The sequence below is a fragment of the Protomyctophum parallelum genome (genome assembly GCF_964188405.1).
Source record: "Protomyctophum parallelum genome assembly, chromosome: 10".
NCBI lineage: Eukaryota > Metazoa > Chordata > Actinopteri > Myctophiformes > Myctophidae > Protomyctophum > Protomyctophum parallelum.
In genome coordinates, this window is record NC_139704.1 from 2,575,055 (window position 1) to 2,598,790 (window position 23,736).

Consider the following 23,736-nt stretch of genomic DNA (forward strand, 5'->3'; position numbering starts at 1 on the left):
ACGTCCTGACGTCTCAATGCAAAGCAGCTTATAGTCAGTTTAACGTCCAACTGCAGAGCACAGACGAAGGATATAAAGTCACACTGAACCTGGAAGGATCGATCATTGAAATGACCAACAACTCCATCACAGTCAACGACAAAGTGTACGTATCTATTGGTATTTACCACATGAACCCAATTCTGGGGCAACCTTTCTGAGAAAATAGCCACTGTATAAGGGTCGATTCATACTCCTATTTTACCGCTGTTTCGGCGCTGTAGTGCCGAAATGATTTTGGCTCGTCATACATTTTCAGTAGCACCGAAGAGCCGACTTTAGGACGGTACCCGCCCCCCCGAAGGTCAAATGACGTCACATTGAAGGCTCTACAGAGCCAAATGACGTCATATTGTAGGCTCTACAGAGCCAAATGACGTCACATTGTAGGCTCTACAGAGCCAAATGACGTCACATTGTAGGCTCTACAGAGCCGAACCGACTTTTATTCAGCTCTAAAATAGTATGAATCGGCCCTAAATTGATCTCTGGTAGATCGGCTTCCGTTCCCAGATAGCTTTATCCAATGGCCCATAACCAAAGAACCGACAATCACGGCCAGAAAATGTTTTCTCCGGGTGAAAGAAAAGACAGCACACAGCGTTTTCCCACAGCCCGGTGTACGTTTCGGGTTCCAGTGGAACCTTAATAAATGCTGGCGGTTAAAGTCGGGGTGCAATGGCTTTTTCTGTCATTTTATTTTGCCGTTTCAGTCTGAAACGGAAGCCTGTGTGTTTCTGAACCAATCAGAGCGTCGCATCCCTTCAGGCTATATGCGACATTAGTGTCTACGGCGCTATACATGCACGTATATATGTGGCTTATTTCTAACCTATAATTTTTTCAGACACATATTTTAGCATGCTGACTATTACGTTTAAAATGAGTAATATGTCATCTTGAATGAGATTAAAAATGAAGTAGTTACAACATCAGCTGTGTTTGGAGGAAAGGCGCAGTGAATTAAATCAAGATTAATTTGTATTCATGCAGGCTTTTGATATAAAAACACACAAATTGAACATTTCCCATTGTTTTGGCATCTATGCTCATACAGTATGATGACCATGGATATGCTCTAAAAGTATATGAAAATGTTTTTCACTTCACTATGTCTTTAAGGAAGAATGAATGAATTAATAGCATGGCAGTGAGTGCAAAAGTACTTTTTGCAAAAGCCAATAGTCGAACATTAATGATTGAAGTCATACAATCATTATAATGATGAGGCATTTTGAGCATTTGAGATAGGTGTGCTGTCATGCTGATTTAACCACATTGTCAATGTGACAGATCAACCAGATATTGTACAGTTTTTCAAATACAATACAATACAATACAATACAATACAATACAATACAATACAATACTGCTATTTATGAATATTAATGTTAGGATAAGGTAAGCAGAACATTGTTACTGAAATATGTTTTAAATTTGTTTTAAGGTGGAATTGGATGAGAAGTTCAGAAACCAAACCTGTGGACTGTGTGGAGATTTCAATGGAGTTGATATCTACAATTAGTTTATTGAAAAAGGTAAAAAGAAGGAAAAAACATGAAGAAAAGGAAAAAACTGTAATAGCTGTCAAGCAATGCAATATGCAACATAATCGTATAATCTATACACACACACGCACGCACGTGCGCACACGCGCATAGTCACATTTAACATCTTTATTTGCATTCACATTTTACAAGACATTTCTTGAACACAAACAATAGTGGATGCGCAAACTTGAAAAATAAAACTCTACAACAAGTGCTTCAGGTACAGATCACGGGTACAGAAAGCATTCTCCATATATGGCGACTGCCAATTATTGCAGACACTGAACAGAATTTTGCCGATGCCTTAGCTCTCGGCTTGGGCATGCCTGCAATCTGCAATCACGACTGATTTATGGACATTACAGAGGCTTCCAAATATGAACACAAGTAGCTTACATTTGTAGCCAAGCTGTATAATAGCATCCTTAAGACACTGGTACTTAAGCACCTTGGTAAGGAATGCCTCTTACAGACTGTGGTCAAATGTACATGCCACTTCCAAAATGGTCACTTCTCTACTGTCCTTATCAACAAGAACAATATCTGGTGTATTAGCTGTGACATCTGAAACACACACACACACACACACACACACACACACACACACTTTTGCCAGGAACACACACACCCTCTTCCCTGGAACACACACACACGCGCACACACACGCGCGAACAAGGAAATACACACACAAACAAGTCCGCACACTAAGTTCCAGAATGACAGCAACATGGAGTGCCTGGAGTAGACTGGGCTCGAAACTGGACAAACATGCGATATCCGATGCCCATAAGAGTTGCATGATTAAATGGGATCACTTTAAAAAGAGTGCATCTTCACTCTTCAGGCTCTATTGCAGTCCGAGAAAGGGACCCTTAGCTGCAAAGGTGAATGGTGAATTATTGCAGATGGCCTTTCAGAGTACAGTGTTACTTGGGGACATGAGGAGACAGGAAGTTCTACAGGCTAAACTAGTTTTGTTTGTCAACGTAGCTTAAATAGTTGGTGTCAGTTCATTAAGGTGTGTACTCTAGGTTGATGAGACAACTATGCAATGGAAACATACCTGAGATTCAAAACAGATAATTAAGTACATGATGAGTGATTCATGAAGGCATGTCATGATTTAAAGGAATGTTTCACTGTTCACTGTTTCACTGTGTTGTTGTGGAGCATTTGCTATAACAAAGTAGATAGATTAGACCCCATGCAGTAGTGGCATTGCTGTAACTTGGTATCTGTAATGTGTTCTGTTGCTGCAGGGTGAACTACTGTATGGGTAGCATTATTATAGTATAATTGATGCCTTACAGCCCCCCCCCCCCCCCCCCCCCCATGTCTGTCTGTCTGTTTTGGAATGAGGGAACATAGGGCTGAGGGAACAGGTCCTCTAAAACGTAACAATTGTCAATTTGTTTAAGATACGTTGAGCAGCTTGAAATCAAGGAGCGTTTTCTGTGTTTTATTGATTGCTCAGCAGCTCGTGGTGCAGCTGCTATAGTGGACGCTATAAACACAGGACTGGAGATGGGTGGTCGTGGTTTAAAAAACATCCCAATTGTTGCTCAGAGTTATGACGGTGCCTCGAGTCCGTAATGTCGGGTCACTTTTCAGGCGTGCAGCAAAGAAAACACACACACACACACACACACACACAGCACTACGGGGTTTCATTAGTACAGCAGGTAGTAGTGTGCTGCTGTACTACCTAAATAACAATTTTTTTAGGGGTTAGGGCATTGTAAAAACGCTAAAATAATAAAATAAAGGTTAAAAAAATTGCTGGTCGCTAGCCAAGCTGTCGCAACCCCTGGCGTCTAGTTCAAGCTCCGCCTATGCTCACAGGCATGGGCACATTTCATAATAAACATGACTCAATCAGGTAAGCTGGTAGACTGCACCCTTCTTGAGAACTACATTTTCTGTGGAATTTCTTAACCTCAGACTTCCCAATAACTGATAACATTGATGCACTTCCACGTCCGCCAAAAGTAATGCATTGTTCCGTGGAAGAAAATGCCAAATCTTCACTTTGCTACATTATTAAATTTATGGTCAGGGACCACATGCAATACCTTCACGGCTGACCAGTGGTCCACGGACCACCTGTTGAAAACCCCTGCATTAGAATGATGGAAATGGAACATTAACAGCCTAACGTGTCTCACACAGACACACACTGAACCACGGCACCGCCGCGCCGGCCATTTACTGGCGTCTTTCTTTTTGTCGGGCCGAGCCTCGGGCCGACCCAGTAGGTAGGGTAGGGCCGGGCCTTAATTTTTGGGCCTGTTGAGAACTCTAGCACACACTACAGCTTTGCATAATGCAGCACTAAAACACCACGACCCAGTACTGTAGGCTTGATTGATTTAAGAGTTCATTATGTGCGTTCATTACGCTCTTAATAAGAGTTCATGTTATGGTCGGGTGGTGTCTTTTTTACACAGTGTCAGGCTGTTTAAGAATTGTTGACTTGTTATGGTCGGATGTTTCGCTGTTTTATTATAGGCCTAATTCATTGTGCGTCAAGTGTGTTCCAGGGAAGAGGGTGTGTGTGTGTGTGTGTGTGTGTGTGTGCGTGTGCGTGTGTTCCAGGGAAGAGGGTGTCCCAAAAGCGTGTTGCAACCTTAGAGTATATATAGTTGCAACCTGCATGAGTCAGTCGACGATCACGCTTGCAAGATCCTGCATCTGTTAGTTTAGTAGTCACAAATTCAGTTATTTGTGACCGTCGGGGCAGCAGCTGCAAAGACAATATCATTTAAACATCATAGTCATAGACAGACAGTGGCTGTCGGACTCGGAGGTAAGAATACCTGTATTTTATTGTCTCCACCAGGCCGAAGGCATGGGGGGAGAGTATGTTTTGCACTCCGTCCGTCCGTGTGTCCGTCCGTCCGTGTGTGTGTGTGTGTGTGTGTGTGTGTGTGTGTCCGTCCGTCCGTGAGCAGCTAATCTCGGCCACCGTTAACCCGGTCGATGCCAAATTTTGCACACACACTCCCTGGATGCCAACGATGAACCTCTGCCCCAAACTTTCCAGAACGGCCTGTTATAGCGCCACCAGGAGGCCGCTTTGTGCAAAACAGGTTTTTGCACAGCACACCTACAGATTTTGTCCAAACATCACGCAAATTGGTACACAGTCTCTCTAGAGCCATTCAACCAAACCGGTCTTTCAGATTTCTCACACTCCATCCTGATTGGTTAAGATTGGCTTCCAAAGTTCACAGGAGTGCTCAGTTTCAAACAAAATGCTGCAAATCATGAACACATCGCGTGATTTCCGTGAAATTGTGCACCCACATTCCCACTAGGCCGAGGACAAAATGCCACATGAACAATTTCAACTCAGCCTCAAGGTGGCGCTATAACTGGCCGAAAAGTGTTTTTACCTCTAACTGCACGGATCTGTGGATAACCTGGTGGAGACCTGTGCCCAGAAGGGCACTTTTTCTAGTTTAATCTAGTTTTAGCACGCATACAGTGTAGGACAGGTCTATAGTAGCCTAATGTTAAGTAGCCTACTAACGTAGGATGGTCCTTGCACGTCTACGAGTAGTACATCAGTAATAGTATTACTATTTAATTCAGTACAAAATGCAAGTTAAATTAATCAGGGTAGGCGACACGGAACTTTGCTGCCTCTGCCTCTCCCTCTGATAAAAAACGCCTAGTGTACACATTGTAGTGTGATGTGATGTGATGCGACACACACACACACACACACACACACACACACACACACACACACACACACACTACAATGTCCATGTGCAGGGACACATCTTTAATATGTCACTAGAGTGCTGACTGGCAGTGAGTTGGCAGTTGGCAGTGAATGGCAGTGAGTTGATCCATACATACATAGCATGTATATATCATAGTAAAATCACCACTGTGCAAAACTTGTTCCGGTTACAGGAAACCACAAATATATACCTGTAAGCTGTGCATACTGCTATTAGCATTAGTTAGATTTAATGTATTTTATTTATTTAGTTTAGTTTTTAACACTGATCATCACACATCATCATCACATTGATTTGAGACTGCAGCTGTTGCAGTGCACCTCACTGTGAAGGTATTTACGTTTTCACGGTAGCATTTGTCTTTTCTTTTCTTGCAAACACAAACAATAGGTTACGTTATAAAATGTGAAATATAGTTCAGTCAGACAACTCACAAATAGATTAAACAATATATATTTATTGCAGAATGAGTAACAAGTGTGCATATGATATTTTACTTGGCGTTCGGCTCTGCTGGATTTCTCCCTGCTCGGCATGATTAAGCAACATCATAAAACATATAAGAGCAGGGAGATAGATATACAATAACCCCCCATGGGGAACGATGAAGCAGAGCCCACTGGTGGTGCTGGGGAGGCGGTGGGAGCAAACAGGCGCATACCAATGGTCCGGTGACACTGACAGCAGGAGAATGACAGCAGGAAGAACAGAGACTGAGGTGAGCTTAAATAACATGACAAATGGTCAGCTGACTGCCACGTCGACATGGGCAGTTAGGAAGGAGCGTGAGTGTAGTACCTTAGTAATACACGAGTATATGCGCCCGAGGGCACGGACGTGGCAAGAACCCCCCTTGAGGTTGACTGACTGAACTGACTCCGCGAGCTGTGTTTGATTTCAGTCAGACAACTCACGAATAGATTAAACAATATATAGTTATTGCAGAATGAGTAACAAGTGTGCATATGATATTTGACTTGGCGTTCGGCTCTGCTGGATTTCTCCCTGCTCGGCATGATTAAGCAACATCATAAAACATATAAGAGCAGGGAGATAGATATACAATAACCCCCCCAACACACATACCTTCGGTGAACTCTCACCGTCGATCCGGGCAGGTGACCCACTATGAATGCACAGTGACGAAATGCAAATATGCATTTCTGGAGCCTGCACGGATTTGCTAACCCCCCCAACAAAGCAGAACCGAGAACGCCCTACGGGAAGACTCAACCGATACACATCCGGGCAGATATCCCACTCGATAGTGACGAAATGCAACGGCTATGCATTTCTGGATCTTGCACGGATATTTTTACTTTTACGTGAGCTATGTGTAGCCATGACTGCAAGCCGTGAGGCTTATCTCTGAGAAAGTAATGTGTGGGGTGAAAGCCGGACTCAAAACCCATTTGGTTTGGAGTACAAGCATACTAACCTTAAGCTTAAACTGAAAAAAGGCCTGCATGGCTGTGCTCGCCGATAGGCCATTCCTCTATTGCCACTATAGAGGAATATTCTACGCTGCTTTCGCAGGGCTTACGTGTAGTGCAACCATTCACCGTAACGTCGACGTCCTCTACACCAGTATGAGGAAACGCCATCGGCCCGCTGTTTCTCTAGATCCACTAAACATGAGATGGAGGAGAAACTGAACTATAAGCATTAGTTTATGACGACCTGTAGGAACTCCACCCAGCGACCACCATATATATGCATAATGACATTTATTACACTCAGAAGAGAATAGTTACACAACACTTGAACTCATTAGGTTTTGGGCCAGCACGATCTCTGCCTGGTTTGGGCGCACGTAGCGCTCGTAGGCTCCTGAAGACCACCGCCCCAAGGATTTTAGGGTGGCGACCGGCAGTTTCATGGATGCTGTAGTGGCCGCTCCAATGCGAAGGGAATGAGGAGGATAGAGCTCGGGAGACAGACCACAGAACTGGCACAGCAACTTCAGCTTTTCTGCAAACCAGGCCCTCGTCATGGGTTTTGCGCCGGGGGTGAGAAACAGGGGATCGTGGGGGCGAGCCGTGGCTCGGTAATGCAGGTAGGCGGACATGGAAGAGAAGGGGCAGAAATCAGAATTCGTTTTTGATAAAACGATCGATACCCCTTTTTTACCTATATCACCTTTAGAGTGCTTAAGAAACAGAGAGAACAGATTAACATCAAATGTAACATCGGAGATAGTGACGTCATGCTGGGGATCGAAAGAAAGAGAGAGGGTGGTGTATTCCCCGCACCTTAAGAAACCATAAAAAGCAGTGACTAACATTTTATCCTCGTAAATAGAAAAGCACCCCAGTCTAAGTTTACACACCAGCTGGTGTACCAGAGTGAGAGTAAGAGGCAATCTTTTATCTTTCCCTTGCGGTTGGTCTTTTTGGAGGCCGTTGAGCAGCAGGCGGATGGAGGGATGGCTGAGAATGCTACATGAAGCGGGGTCCAGGCACCGGAGATGAAATTGGACGCCGGCTAACATGACTTTAATGGAGGAGGGTTGAAGTTTACGTGTTTTTGAGGAGTGCACTATGAAAGCGCATATCATGGGAATATTTACTGGAGTTGTATTAATAGAGAAACTTGAACAGAAAGAGGAAAAAAAGAACCATGCTGAATCATAGTTTTTTAATGTAGATTTTGACAACCCTTTTCTCATGATCTTGGCAGCGGAGTCCAAAAGATCTGTAGACAAAATAAATTAGTCGAGGATCGCTCGGCAGAAAGGAGGGCACGGCAGGCTGGTTGGATTGGCATTGGGGCACAGCGCTTTGAACTCCTGGAATTTAAACCGGGACAGCGCATCGGCTATGGAGTTTTGATGGCCCGGAATATAAGCAGCGCGCAGAATGAAATTGTCATTAATACAAGTCCAGGTCAGTCTCCTAATTAGACTATTAATAATAGGAACGGAGGAACGACCTTTATTATTAATGTTGACTGCTGCCTCGTTATCGCAGAAAACCGTGATCTGCTTGAGCTTCCATTCTTTTCCCCAGATCAAGCACGCCAGGACGATGGGGTAAAATTCATACAGGGCGATGGATTTTTCGTTAGGTGACAAAGCTGTGATTTCGGGAGGCCAAGGCTTTGCGAACCATTGATTATTAAAAAACCCTCCGAACCCGACGGACGGGGCGGCGTCAGTGAAAAAACGTAACGATGAAGAGGACTCGACAAAATCGTTATAAAAAAAAGAAATGCCGTTACACTGGTCCAGTAGCATGGACCAGAATCGAATGTCAGATTGGCAACCTTCATCTAGAGTTATTAAATCATTAAGATTGGGAACTGATTTAGCCATGTCTAAGAGACGAGAAATAAAGGAGCGGCCCTGGGGAATGATTCGCATGGCGAAATTAAGGTGGCCTAGTAGGGAGAGAAGCTGGCGTTTTGGCATGGAAGTTAGCTCTAAACACTTTTTAAGAAATTCCCTGATGCAAACTAATTTCTCGACGGGCAGAGAGGCTTGCATGAGGATGCTTTCTAGTGAGATGCCGAGAAATTCTAGCCTAGTGAGAGGGCCTACTGTTTTTTCCTCTGAGAGAGGGACTCCTACTGCTTTAAATAGGTCCCTCAAAATTGAGATGCAGCGGGCTGGAGGTGAACTAGCGAAATCTACGACCAGAAAGTCGTCTAACAGGTGGAGAACGAACGGCAGTTTGAACGAGTTTGACAGGATCCAACATAGCGCCTCTGACAGTGAATCAAAAATGCGTGGGCTACTCCGGCACCCGAAAGTTAATTTGACAGCGAAATAAAAATTTCCGCGCCATTTCCCCCCGAAAATATGCCACTGGGAAGGATGAAGAGGCATGACTTTAAAAGCATCGGTTATGTCTGCTTTACCCAGCCAAGCCCCTGGGCCTGCGGATTTTGTTCATTTGAATAGCGTGATCGACGGTGGCATAATAGAGGGAAAAAGGGTGCAGAGAAATTCATTCGTTAATGCTAGGAACTGAGCTATTGTGGGGGGCGGATAAGTCGATGATCATGCGCTTTTTCCCCGAATATTTGCGAGTTGCTACTCCTATAGGGCTAACTCTAAAAGGGGAAAAAGGGGATTTACTGAAAGGCCCAATCATATGACCCTTTTTAATTTCCTTCGCGAGCAGCTCGTCGACTACGGTGGGTTCTAGAAACGCGGACTGGAGATTTTTGCAAAGATTTTAGCCCTTGGACTAAACCAGACAACAAATAGTTCACAAAAGAGCGGTTGGGGTGATCCTTGAGGGCCTTGGACAAAGCAGGCACGTTCACAGGCGTGGATGGATGCTTCTTTATTATTTCGCCGATTTTACCGGCTGGCGGGCTCTCCGCGGGCAGACTGATCTCGGGTGGGCATCCCCGCACCAGCTGCAAATATGCATATATTTACAATTTTTAAAAGAGCATACATTTTCGTTGAAATTGTTGCAAATGGGCGTGTGCATCCCTGGCGTATAACGCACCTGTTTCTTCGAGGTCCAGGGTTTAGCGGGGAAATTCTCAGAAGTAGAATTACTAACAGCCTGGGGCTGCTGCTCCGCCTTTAGCTCTTTGGCGGGCATGGCTCTGGGGCAAAGGTTGGCCGAATGGTTAAATGAACCACAAATGTGGCAGACTAGCATCGTATGCCCGGTGAAGTGTCTACTGATTAGACCCAAATCAACGACTGCCCAGTCGGTGCGTTAATTAAATTTTTGAATGAGCATGGCTGCTTTGGCAGAGAAGGATTTGTGATATTCGTAAAACAGGGATCCACCATAAGTTAACGCTAAATCTGCAATAATGGCCAGATAGGTGTCCAGCTCCTCTCTGCGCTGGGGGAATACTTCACAAATACAGTCTCTATATACACCAAAAGCTGAAACAAATTCGGTTAGGTTGAGGGATTTGGTCAGCCTAGGATCTGCATCCATTTATTTTTTGCGGCTTACGCCTTTTATTGATTTTTGAAGGGACAGACAGTAGGCTGACAGGAAACGGGAGAGAGATGGGGGGATGACATGCAGTAAAGGCCGTGTCGGGTTCGGGAGTCGAACCCGCGGCACACTGCGACTGGATTACCAGTCCGGTGCCCAGACCGTTACGCCACGGCCTGGGCCAGGATCTGCATCCTTTAACATGATTGAGAAATCTCCGCATTCCACCAGTCTCTTATCGGAAGCGTCTGCATTAATGAGGATCTTGACCAGGTTAACGTCAAGCCCTGTCGAAAACAGGACAATTAGAGGCGCGCTTTAATACACAAGCTTATTGCAGCTAAAACATCGCTCAGCTCAGTAAATTACCTGCGAGAATATTGCTCCTGAGGCTCTCGGAGATAGCGGCGGCTGGAGGGATGAAAGGAGAGCCTGTGAAGGGGGCCGGAACGGCTGTTCCCCAGGTTTTGCGTGGACACACGCCGGTGAACGAGCTAGGAGACGCATGACTGGCGGGTTGGAACTGGAGATGCGTGGTGACGCTAGAGGCTGCTGGGGAAGCTGTAGATGCCGCTGGGAGGGAGCCTGTGGTCGGCGTAGGTAACCCGGGCGGCCCTGGGCTGCTGCCATTTTCCAGTGCACTGATCCTGGTGTTCACTAGGTCTAGTGAAGATTTAAGGCTTAGCAAGGTGGCCACGATGATGTCATCTTTATCCCTGCTGGACGCTGGCGCCGACGCGGCTGGATTTTTGCTCTTTTTTGCCGCGGCAGCGGGACCGGCGGGGCGGCCTGCTGAGCGTTTTTTTACGGGGGTTTTACCTTTACCGGCATAGGCGGCGGTGGGTGCCGTGGCTTGCGAGGGATCTTGCTCGCTGGCATGGGTCGCCTGGACCTGAGCCTCTTCTGCAGATACCAGGACCTGCAGGAGCTCTTCGTGGCTCAAGCCTACGGGGGCGGGGACGCTACGAGCGTAGAGGCTTTCCAAAATACGCTCGACAGGCCAGTCGGCTAGTTTCTTTAGCACCAAGCGGGAGCTGCGTCTTGGAGCCGGTTCTTCTGATCCGATCGCCGTAGCCGCGACTAGCGACGGCGATGTGGGTAACCCGTTACCGGCATCTTGGTTTTGGCCGTCGAGAGTAGCGTCGGGATCTGGATCTGGATTGACTATCATGAAATCGTCGTCATCAGACTCGGAGAGAGCGGAGAACATGACGATAAAAAAGCTAATAATAGCTATAGCAAACAGGCGCATACCAACGGTCCGGTGACACTGACAGCAGGAGAATGACAGCAGGAAGAACAGAGACTGAGGTGAGCTTAAATAACATGACAAATGGTCAGCTGACTGCCACGTCGACATGGGCAGTTAGGAAGGAGCGTGAGTGTAGTACCTTAGTAATACACGAGTATATGCGCCCGAGGGCACGGACGTGGCAAGAACCCCCCTTGAGGTTGACTGACTGAACTGACTCCGCGAGCTGCGTTTGATTAGTTGATCTTTAAATATTATTTTCAGTAATAATGTAAATCTTTCCCTTTTAATCTGTATATAATAAAAGATAAATACAGTCACGAGAGAGCTGGTGCAGCGAGAGCAAAGTCGACCTACAGCAGCGATGGCATGTGGTGACAGTGCCACCGATGTGAGATATGAGGATACAAATGGAGACATTTTCTATTTTCAAGGTAATGTTGTCTGATTACCACTTTGACAGAATCATCATTGAATATTTTACCCAATTATGCTTCCTGGGAAACTAATTACATTAATTTGCTTTGCAACTCCACTGAATCGTCCCGTGAACAGTGGTCGACGATGATGGTAATTATATTTTCATTATGTGATTCACTGATTTATATACGGTAGATGCTCTACCTCAGTCATAACAGCATAGTATTTGTGGCCGTGTGATGTTGAAGTACTGTATGATTTATAATTGTCTGTATCTTCAGGGCCTGAGCAAGACAATTATACACTGTCACATAAAGATAATTCACTAAAGGAAAGATATTTCAAGAACAAGGACAACTACTTTCTGCTTGTTAAGCATGAAGACCAGTTACGCTTCAAACAGATAGAAAAACAGGAGCTGTCTTCATCTGGTAAGATTCCAGCTCCCGGACAGTGCTACAGTCATAATTTGACTTCATACTCATGCTGCTGTGGGCTGATATTGACCACACAGTTGCCTGTCAATCTCATTTGTATACATTGAACACACGCTCCCACACTTGTGGGTTTTGAGCAGGTGCACAAAGACCACAGCTGATGACCGCACACATTTACTACCAAAGAGTATATACACAGAATACATAAACGTAATCGTAAGATACATCATATATCGAAATTATAGCTACAGTAGCAAAGAGATAACAGAATAATGCAAATACAGACCAGTATAACCAAACAAACATGCTGCGTAGATATGTCCAGTACATGCAGCAGAGTATACATATTGTTAATGTTTGCTTTAAAAAAAAATGCCAACATGTAACACCGGTTATATACATATTGTTTTCTTCATGAGATGGTTTGGCACTAGGATACAATATGTTTAAAATTACGATTTAATAGATTGATGATGTTTTCTACACGGAAATAAAATGGCAGACGAGCAACATTGTCTTTAATTACTTCTCAAGTGCTCAAAAATTTAATTTATTTTCTTATGGGTTGTTTGCAATACTGTAAATTGCTGAGATACAAATCTATGGTGTTACAGAAATAGTTTGTTCTTTGTTCCCCTTTCATTTATTATTTAGACTGCAAATTCTAAATCCAGACCTTCAGAAGAGACAACATTGACAGACGGGTGACAGTAATCCTATATGTCGTCAAAAATGGAAAATATGGCAAATACAAACTTGTGTGCTGCGATAACCACGGGAAAGTTCACGTGGACACCAAGGTGAGTGTTCATGGCCACATGCAGCACTGCACACAGTAGGCTGAACACTGACTGGGGTATTGGGAGGAAAAAGAACAAGGAATACATTTGTATTTATAAAGCAGTGGTTCTCAAAGTGGGGACCCCCAGGGGACTTTGAGGGGGTTGCAGGGGGTCCCCAGCTAAAATACAGTTTTTACCACTGTAAACCTGTTTTGGTTATTCTGAAAATCCCCCCGCCCCCCACACACACACACACACAAATAGCAGGGTGATACAATGTTATGTGGGAGGTGGGACAGCTATACTTTATATCATCATACTATAACTGAGCGAATGTCTGAATGTCTGTCTGTCTGTCTGTCTGTCTGTCTGTCTGTCTGTCTGTCTGTCTGTCTGTCTGTCAGAAACAAACACTTATCTCCTCATTGCCTGCACCAATCGCTCCCACTTTTCACACAGGCATTGACCATAATAATATGGAGGTCTTAACGAAGCCATTTTTCCAATAAGATTAATAATGAATTTATTAGTGAATAAAAACCCGTTTAGCCACACTATTAGCACACATCTCTCCATGCCAAAATAAATCTGCACGCTCCCACAATCCAGCTAGGCTACTTTTTACCGACGCAGCTGTCATATTTACTGTACAGATATTGTTTTTACATCACCCATTTATATGAAATTATAATCCAACCCAGGGTGCAGTACCCCCCGTGGCCACAAGGGGGGTACTGAACAACTCATCTCCCCATAAATGCAATTACTATACACTACTAACATGACAATGACTGTTTGAGACTTTCAGTTCTATGGATGACTATGATGTACTGTTTTTCCATTTCCAGTGAACAAGTCTATATTAAAGCAATTCTTCCTCAAAATACATATATCAATAATATGATATATTACATCACATTACCCACACTGTACATTTGGGAATACCTGTGCGACAGCCCATACTTTCTGTGCTGCATGTCAAACTGGGGTCTTTCATACTTTTCAAATGGGGGTCTGTGGGCTAATAAGTGTACATTTTACAGTCCTTGCCATGAAAACATTTCCCTACCATGCATTTATACAAATATTTTCATGTTATATTGCTGTTTCTATTCACACAAAAAAGACACAAATATATTATACAAGTTAAAATGAAGAGCAATTAAATATATTTATGGGGGGCAATAGTCCATACAACGGGTAAGGACTATGTATATTAATACAATAAACAAGCAAAAGGGCATTGCCTGACCATGGATCACACCAAAGGACCTGCAACATGACTGAGGAACACGTTCCACTTCAAATCATATTTATCCAACTGATTATTCATCTTAAAGGATAACCTCTCCAAAGCAGCCACAATACCAAGCTATCAATGGTATACTTATGATTGTACTGCAGCATTTTCTTGCAAAAGAAACTACAGTAGCCTACTAATTAGCCTACTTTTGTGCCCAACCTAACTTCCCAAGACCATCTGTAAACAATTCCCCGTTCCCCCCTATCAGTAATGTGATCTATTACAACACATTACCCCCACTGAACATCATTTGCTGTTCATATATTCAGAACGGGTAAGGACTAGTAAGTAAAATAAGTCAATGTCCTAAAGTTGTTACAACAACACTACATTTCCACTAACAGTGGGTTATTCTGAAATACAAAAAAACCTAATTGAAGTAGTAACAAGGAGATTCACATGGGCCTGTTATAGCGCATCGTCGATCAGATTTGATTACAAACTGTGACAAATCCAAACATTTGAAAACAGCAGCTGCTGTTTTTGTTTAGGTGTATTCAATCTAATCTAGTGTCTGACTCTGTAGTAACCTACTGTACATGAAATGACATCCTCACATTTATCTTCTATATCCTTCCTCCTTTTCATTTGATTCTGTAGGACAGTCTTCCAGCCTCGTTTGAGGACAAAGACAAGGCTTTGTTCTTCTTGAGGAGTGCCACATGTGGATCCCCTGACACCTTCATGTTTGTGCCATCTCTCTGTCAATCTCACTCGCTGGGATTTGAACCTGAGCCTAATGACTGTTCTCTGCTCAAACTGGCTGCACTTCTGATGAACGATGAAGTTCCGAACGACTGTTCCGAATTTACAACAATTAACTGCATCTGACGCATTAACAAAACGGCAGCGACTCATCCATGTCCGTATCCAGCCCACCCCAATTAACCCATTTTGGGCGGGAACCCCTTTTGGTGTTTTAAACATTATGTTATTATTTAACTTTTGAAAAATAGCAGATCTACAAGCTCGTAGCGCGCCACTCGTGGCGCACTATGAGCTTGTAGGTCTGCTATTTTTGAAAAATATTATTTCAGAAAACTGGAGATTTATTTTTCATTTTGAGGTCAGGACTAAATGGGTAATACATTTGCACAGGTCACCCTTGAGCAGTCAAACAAATAAAACGCTAGAACTACAAATAAAACGCTAGAACTACGGGTGATCATTAGCAGGCTGCTTCTTTCATGAAAAGTCTCCAATGTGCTTTACATGAACACAACTCGCTGAGTCACCTTACTGAAGCGTGATAAGATCTCAACAGAAGAGGTTCTGCTTTCTCGCCATACATTAACCAGATACTCTGTTGCATGTTGGATTTCAATATCCTGTACCAGAATAGGCCTAATGCCTCACATTGGCTTTAATTTAGCAAAAACTAGTATGTACAGACACCTATGCACACAAAGCGCCTCCAAGCAGACTCTATAGTCAAAAACTAGTATGTACAGACACCTATGCACACAAATGTTTGGACACCAGCGCCTCCAAGCAGACTCTATAGTCCCGCCACCCCTACAACAAGACAGCACAGATCAATTCCACCCCATAAGAGACTGATACAATTATATGATTCTGTTTGGTTGTATTGGCAAATTCAATCAGTGTCACATACAGTATATGGTAGGCTAATATGGTACTTTTATTCTAAGCCTGTCAGCATTCCACAACAGAAACACATGAAATGTTTCAAAATAAAAATATAAAAAGTAACATTGCCAGAATTTATTTTAAAGGAAATGTATGGATTATTAAGTGGACAAAATATCAAAAATATATTTGAACATATCCAAGGTCCAAAATGTTTTGGGATGTCATAGCACAATGTAAATCTGGAGATAACTTACAGTGGGTTAACTCTTGTTTCTGATCCAATTACTGTTTATCGAGTCTTTCTCAATCCCTGAAGATGTGGAAGAACACAACACAGTCATAGACTAATGCATCTTCACCAGTGTTGATTTCGTCGACTAAAACTAAGCCGAATTATTTCCGTCGACTACCCTTTTCCACTGATGAAAACTAAATGGAAACTAAATGAAAACTAAGCTACGATGACTAAAACTAAGACTAAAACTGACAATATCGTCAACAAATAAAAACTAGACTAAAATGTTAGGAAAGGACTAGTGGACAAGAGATCCAGTATAAGTCATTTTACACTTGGTTGCATGCTGAAAATAGCAGATCTGCAAGCTCACAACGCGTCACGCTGCGATGCGTTGTGAGGATACTATAGGCCTATACATGAAGGAAATAATGAACATGTTTACCTTCATCTTGACTACCGGTACTTTTTCACTTGATCCAGTGGAGTTCAAATTAATTCCATTACTTTCTCAAAAAGTGTAATAAACTAAACAAATCAGATAGATTATGTCAAAGCACTAATGGGACCATATCACATTTACCTTCAAAATTGAAGCCAGTAATCCTGGATATGTTTATTCATGACTCCCATAGTTACCATAGAGATTTATTCTGTGAATAAAGACTAATAAAATAAACTGTGTTCAATAATAAGAGTGTATGCTACTTGCAAGTGAAATATATCTTGTAACGTGAACTTAACATGAAATGTGAGCAGTGGAGCAAAATTGGGATTTTGAAAGTGTTTGTTTGCACTTTGCAAGGCTGAATTGACAAACTACTATACATAGCATAGGAGGTATAGGTATTGAAATTCACTTTAGTGTAATTTGCAACAAGATATATATTTTTTTACCTTTTTAATAGAATTCCACATGTATGTGCTAACACACAAAAACTAAATATTCAGTTATTGTTTCTTTTGGAGAGAAGAAAGTTAAATGTGACTGCCAGGTCCAGGGTCCCTTGCTTGCCACCAGAGGGCAGTGGTGCTTGGCTTAAATTGGATTTTTATCCAAAAAGAGAACATGCCAATCTGCCATATTAATGAATGCTGATTAAAATGGCTAATTAGAAACTACTTATAACACTGTCTCATGTAATGACAGGTAATGCATATTGCTGATATAGAATAGGAGTATTTGACTTTAGAGTTTCAAATGATTTCCTCCCTCTTTTGGCTCCTAAATGTAGTCGTTCACTCACTATGCCAAATTGGCATCCTGAATTCCCCACACATTTGTGTAGTCTTGCCACTGTTGACTTTTACTGGCTCACTTGCCACCACTGAGGAGCCACGATTGGGAGAAAGTGTATCAAGAAACACTCTACGCCTCACCCTTCGACACCCCAAACTAGCTGTAAAAAATAATATATGTTTTAGAATATTTAAAAAAATATTTCTGCACAGAATGTGTCTAAAAATCTGGTTTCGAGCCTCTCCACTCCAAAACTGTATCTGGTATTTTCCATTCATACATACGGCATGCACAGTAGGCCTATTATTTACCCCATTTAATTTTCTTGTCATGACACACTTTACCTAATCCGCTGTTAAACAGAATGGCCGAGGCTAAACAAACAAGACTTATTGCATCACTTCTTTCTTCATTTCACAGGTGGGGGTGTAGTAGAGGGAACAGCATGCATGCAGTCTATGAAGTGAAGTGATGACCTAGTATTTCTCAGTGTGATAGAATCCAGTCAGGAAGATTCAACTGCACAGAGTACGTTTTCAAAGCGTATAGCCTACACATACCGTATTTTAATTGCATTGAGCATTATGAGATGAATTCACATATTTTAGAATAAGCTGGGAATAATTATGCATTAATTATTAATGTAATTTAAATCATTTTCTTGAACTATGGAATTTGCTGTAGTTATTTCTGAACTTCACAATCCATATTCTACTGCAGATATACGGCAGTTGACAATTGGCTATGACATATATGATAGTCTGTTTCTAGCGAAAATGTAACTAATTCAGTAGCAAATAGCTGACAAGAATTTGTCAAGAATTTGTCAAATTATATTTATTATATTTATTTACATGAGTACAAAATGTAAGGTAGTAGAAAACTCAATTTATTTTAAATATATGCAACATAAAATCACAAGAAAACATTTTCAGGTGTTTCAGGTGCTTCTAGCACCTCACAGAAGCCAATGCAATGCCTAAACCTAACCTCAAAACCACACCCACCTGTGCAAAAGTGTCGAGGGGGTAACATCTATGATTATTATGTTTTTTTTAATGGGCTCATTTGTCAGAACATATCATAAGAACTTTTTTGTGAATGATGAGACCCATCTCTTTCTGTGGTTGTAAGGCCTCACTCGAACTTAGGCCTCACTCACATTTAAGAAAACATACTCTGCCTCAAACCACTGGTCCTCATCATTCCCCTTTAGTTTGTCGGGACCTTGTATAATATTTCTTCCTGGCCTTAGATCCAGTTTCTCTGAGTGCTTTGGTGCCCTTCCTCCGGCTGTGTGGTGATGATGCCCGAGAGCCACCATTTGAATCTGATGCTTGGTCAGCAGTGGGAGGATCTGAGCTGGCTGGAGGATTGCCCTTTCTTGTCGACCGACCTCTTTGGGCTTTTAGACCTCTGCCTTGAGCGGTGATTTGAGTTGGCTTCAGATTCAGGTACACCGTCTGTATACAATGTGAGCCACAAAATGGAACCAGAGAGAAGAACACTACTCACATACAGGCATTTTGGGGCGTGGCTTCGGGCATCTCCGGGGAGTGTGTGTGGACACACTGTCGCCTGCTTTTGTTTATACCAGTGGTTCCCAAAGTGGGGTCCGGGAACTCCCTCAAGGACCCCTGGGGGGACCCCAGCTAAATGATAGTTTGGAACCAAATGGACCCTTATGGGTCTGTAACTCTGAAAGTGTACAAATGGAACCGTTGATTTTACAATATAAATTGGGGGTCCCAGATATAGAAATGCCATTAAATGGGGGTCCGTAGGCGTAGACTAATGCATGTCAAACTGGAGGGGGGTCCTTGAAATTAAACAGGTTGAGAATCTCTGCTAGAGCCGTAAAAACTTCTCTTATGGAGGTGTCCCTGGCATATCTTTTCAAATGGGGGGTCCGTGGGCCAATTAGTGTCAATTTGGGGGTCCTTCACATGAAAAAGTTTGGGAACCACTGGTTTATACAGAGCTAACGAGCTTGGGGCGAACCCTTCAAAGTATTCAGCTGACATTTAAAACAGTTTAACTTTTTAGAAACGTAAATAATATCCAGCTGACAATATGCAGTTTTGGCTAATGAAGCCTTAACAATGCCTTAAAAATGCACCCAACATCTGACATTACCTATTTCCAATTGCATTCTTACCTGCACAGTCAGACCGGGAAACCTCTGCCTCGACTTGCTGCAAAAATATTATGTCCGTAAAAGAAGTCAAGCATGTAACATTTAAGAGCAACGTGTGTTCAATGTCAAGGTTAATTAGTAATTAGCTTACTGGAAGACAGATGGTTGTATTAAAGGAATCATAAATTGTGACGTTCAGGTCTTTGCCCACGATGACCCGCCCACCTCTCCAATAATCTAGAGGGGTCTTTAGCATACGGCCACCTCGGGACACATTACCGGTCTTCGCAGAGGACGTAGGGGTACAGGAGAGTGAGGAGACAACTGGAGAAGAGAAAATAGAAATGCAAAGAGAACAATGTAATGCCTCCAAGAAGCTATCTCCTTCCTCCTATCCTGCCCTTTGGGTATGGGGGGGTGGTCGCCCGGGCAGGGGTCTCGATGCGTTGCGTCGGGGCCGCTTCTTGGGGCGGTGGCCCTGCCGCCTGGAGGGGTGGCGGTTGCCGCCTTTGAGTGGAGCATGCATGGGTCTGCTCTTGTTGTAATGATTTGGTGCCTATGATAACTGTTGTCTGCCTTTTTAATATATGTATTTATGTACTGTATGGATGTATTCCCTGATTGGGAGTCTATGAAAATTCGAAAGTCACTTGTCATTATAGTTCATTGTCCTTGTCATGTCTTTGTATATTCAATCTTTTTATTTATAATAGTGTTGTGCCTGAGCTGTTTTTCTTTTCTTTTGTTTGTTATTATGTTCTTCTTGTGTAATGTCTGTGTCTTTAAAAACCAATAAATATACTTTATAAAAAAAATAAAAATAATCTATCTATCCAAACATGCTTTAACCCTCTAAGACCCAGCGTTGCTTTTTAGCAACAATTTTATTTTATTTAATTACTAAATTATTATTATTTTTTTCTGTTCTTTTTTCACCTAAACGTCATCAGTGATGTTCATTGCAATGCCATTTCAATGCCATTGGTCATGATATTTGCATATAAATACCCCCCACAGAGGCTGAAATTCACACAAATTAAAAATGTCTGGACTCTGTGCGATTTTGAACATTTTTTTAACCTAAGACTTTTGACCTTTACCCTAATAAAAGTAGGTACAATAATTGTAATATATGTTTTTTGTGATCATTAGAATGTCTAGAACATGTTTTATTCATTATTGTGAAAGATATCCCCCAAATGTAAATTATGAATTTATTATATTATTATATAATTATTATATAATTATAAAAAGAAATCCATCAAACTTTATTTTTTTATTTTTTTTAACATATGTTTTAGTGTCAGTCCTAGTAGTACAAAGTAGTAGTAAGGTTGAAATCTGTTTTTTGCAAGTAGAAATTAATGCGGGTGTTAGAGGGTACAAGCCCATTTCTCAACAGAACCCGTTTGCTTACTCTGTAAGGATATACACATGCTAGTATATCCTTACGTAGTGCAATATTGTATGGGGCAGCACCTACCCCTCTCACCTCCATACATTATGTTTACTTCAAAAGACGTTTGTCAGAATACCAACCAGTTCAAACTAGAGGGAACAGTCCTCACCACAATTGTGTTAAAATTGTAAACATAAACACCCTTCAGACATGTATCCTCATCTAGAAAATAATCAATTACAACTTCCACACCAACTCCAATCTCCCTACATGCCTCCATATGTTACACCACTAGGGGGCAGTTCTGTGTTAAATATAGAGCAGTCACATTATGGAATTCCCATTTCCAACTATTAATTAAAACTAAATAATAAACTGAATTCTGAGTTGACATTTGGCCTGAATTTGGCCTTTTATTTAGCATGCCACATTTCAACTAGTTTTCATTTTGCCATGCTATACTTACATGTGCTGCTAACATTCTGCCTCTGACGTTTCACAGAACGGTTGGTGACAGCTTTCTCTGACCGTCTCTTGACGACTTTGCCATCTGTTTCCAAGCTGGATTTAGCATAAATATATAAAAATAGATAAAAATAAATATTATTTGTGACAGACATTGCACATCATTATCACATGCTGAAGCAGGAGGACACTTCGATCGAGATTTGGGTTGTGTAGTTATTTTGTCATGATGTAACTAGTTATAGCGAGATATATTGCTCCATTGATTAGAAATTAATCATCTAATTAATTTACCTTATATGGTACTGAAATGGCTCTCAAAATCACTCTTAGCACATAGACGAAAGCAAATGAAGCCAATTCTGTCAATATAGAACATCACACAAAACATCCTCCCCCACATGGACTGAATTCAACTTACTTTATTGATTCTGACATGAATTTATCATACAACATTTTCCAGTCTTCAGGGAATCCATCAGCAAACTTCTTTAATAAACACTGTGGCCAGGATATCTGTAGTTAAATGAAATAGGCCCTGAAACTTGGATTAGGGATTTGACAGATACCCTGGCTTAGTATGTTACATTTTCAGTAGTTTTACTTCTACTACATTTAGTGCCCAAGACGTCTCCAGGGTCATTTTCATTGAATTATTCGTATTTGTTTTTTGCTTTACAATCTCCTTGTGTTTCACACATGTATGCGTACTGCCATTCACTTCCTTGTTTACGGCAAGGTTAATTAAATAAGGTTAGGAAGCGAAGACCGTACGGTGGACTCCATGTTGCTCCCTGGAAGGAAAGAAACATGTGCAATGGCCAATGGGCTATATTCAGCCAGCCAACACTTCCGCGTTCAGCTTCCTTGGTCTCAACTCCCTTCCAGGGAGCAACATGGAGTCTACCTGTCTTTGCTTCCTAAGTTTATATCACAAATGGTCTAGCTAGGTTCCCTCTTGGTCTGCACTGACAACACAATGTGTTTACTTTTTATAACTGATGTTGATCTCAAAGGGGTTTAGGGCTGTGTGTCTATGTATGTTATACATTCAAGTCATTCATCTTTTAAATGTCTTCTTCACTTGACTTTGGTGATATGTGCCACAGTTGTTTGGATAAAAAGTATTGTAATATTAGATGACGTTCACTATTTTTATGTTGTCATTATTTTGTGTAAATTGTGTATTCTATTCTACCAATTTCATGATGGGCTGAATATTTGATACTTGGTATGATTGCTGGTGTTATGGGTAGGGATGGAGCTTGTAAATTGTATTGATAACGAGCACCTTATCGATCAGGATTATTGTCGAGCCGGAATAATGAACAGTACTGTAATAATTACGATAAAATCTCCATATAGTCTCAGCTCTTTATAAACGGAACATGCATTTTATGTAACCAAACAACATCACTTGCACTACATTTTACTAGGGTCTTCAAATACAGTAATTTTCTAACAGACGGAAGACCTTTTTAATTTTGGAAAATAATGTTCTGCTGTGGTGGTCTGTCTGCCGGCCGGCCTGTACCATTTTTGGTCACAAATGTCAACCCACACCATTTGGTAGTGATAGTTCTAGAGGTCGATTGAAGTTGACATGAGCGCAAAACTGCAGATCTACAAGAACACAACGAGTCAACTTGCGTCCCGTTGCCAGCTTGTAGAACGGCTATAACACCTTCTTAATTATATTGTTTCATTCATGGAATTTCTTAGATTTCTTTGGTTTATTTTAACATGTATACAATAATTGTAATGTTTTTAATAACAAATAATAAAAGAAAATGGGATTTTTACTCAAGTCCAGACCCATACAAATTGGTCAGTTACCCACAAATGAGTCCCTACCCACTGTTTGGGAAACAAACTGTGTCCTACACAGATTCTACATTGATGCTTTTGATGCTGTCAACAAATAGATAAATACCTTTATTAACCCGCAGGGGAAAATACCTTCAGCTCCAGCTTAGAGGCTATGTGCGTGACATCATTGTACGATTTGAAGCCGGAAGTTATGCGGGAACGCCTACTGAGTGGCAGATAAAACAACTTTCTGGCCTTGACAGCCCTTACATAAACAGAAAAGTCTGATTGTATTAAACAATATCAAACTCACAACTAACATTGCAGGTGTACGGAAAGCTTTCATTATCCTCTTTCTATTTGCTAAGAGTTTATTTTATAATACTCCACCGTAGACAGTAGACCGTTTT

The 23,736-nt window shown here is 41.9% G+C and overlaps 2 long non-coding RNA genes across 2 annotated transcripts; one reads left to right on the forward strand and one right to left on the reverse strand.

The window, feature by feature from the left end:
• The first annotated feature begins 11,857 nt into the window (after positions 1-11,857).
• On the forward strand, positions 11,858-12,306 carry LOC310866153. The gene is made up of 3 exons (XR_014569890.1): positions 11,858-11,940; positions 12,062-12,076; positions 12,208-12,306. It is a non-coding gene; the product is annotated as an uncharacterized lncRNA (long non-coding RNA).
• Positions 12,307-19,930: 7,624 nt separating this feature from the next.
• On the reverse strand, positions 19,931-22,025 carry LOC310865542. Its single transcript, XR_014569831.1, has 3 exons — positions 21,939-22,025; positions 21,519-21,613; positions 19,931-19,977 (listed from the first exon to the last, which is right to left on the reverse strand). It is a non-coding gene; the product is annotated as an uncharacterized lncRNA (long non-coding RNA).
• Between the last annotated feature and the right edge of the window lie 1,711 nt (positions 22,026-23,736).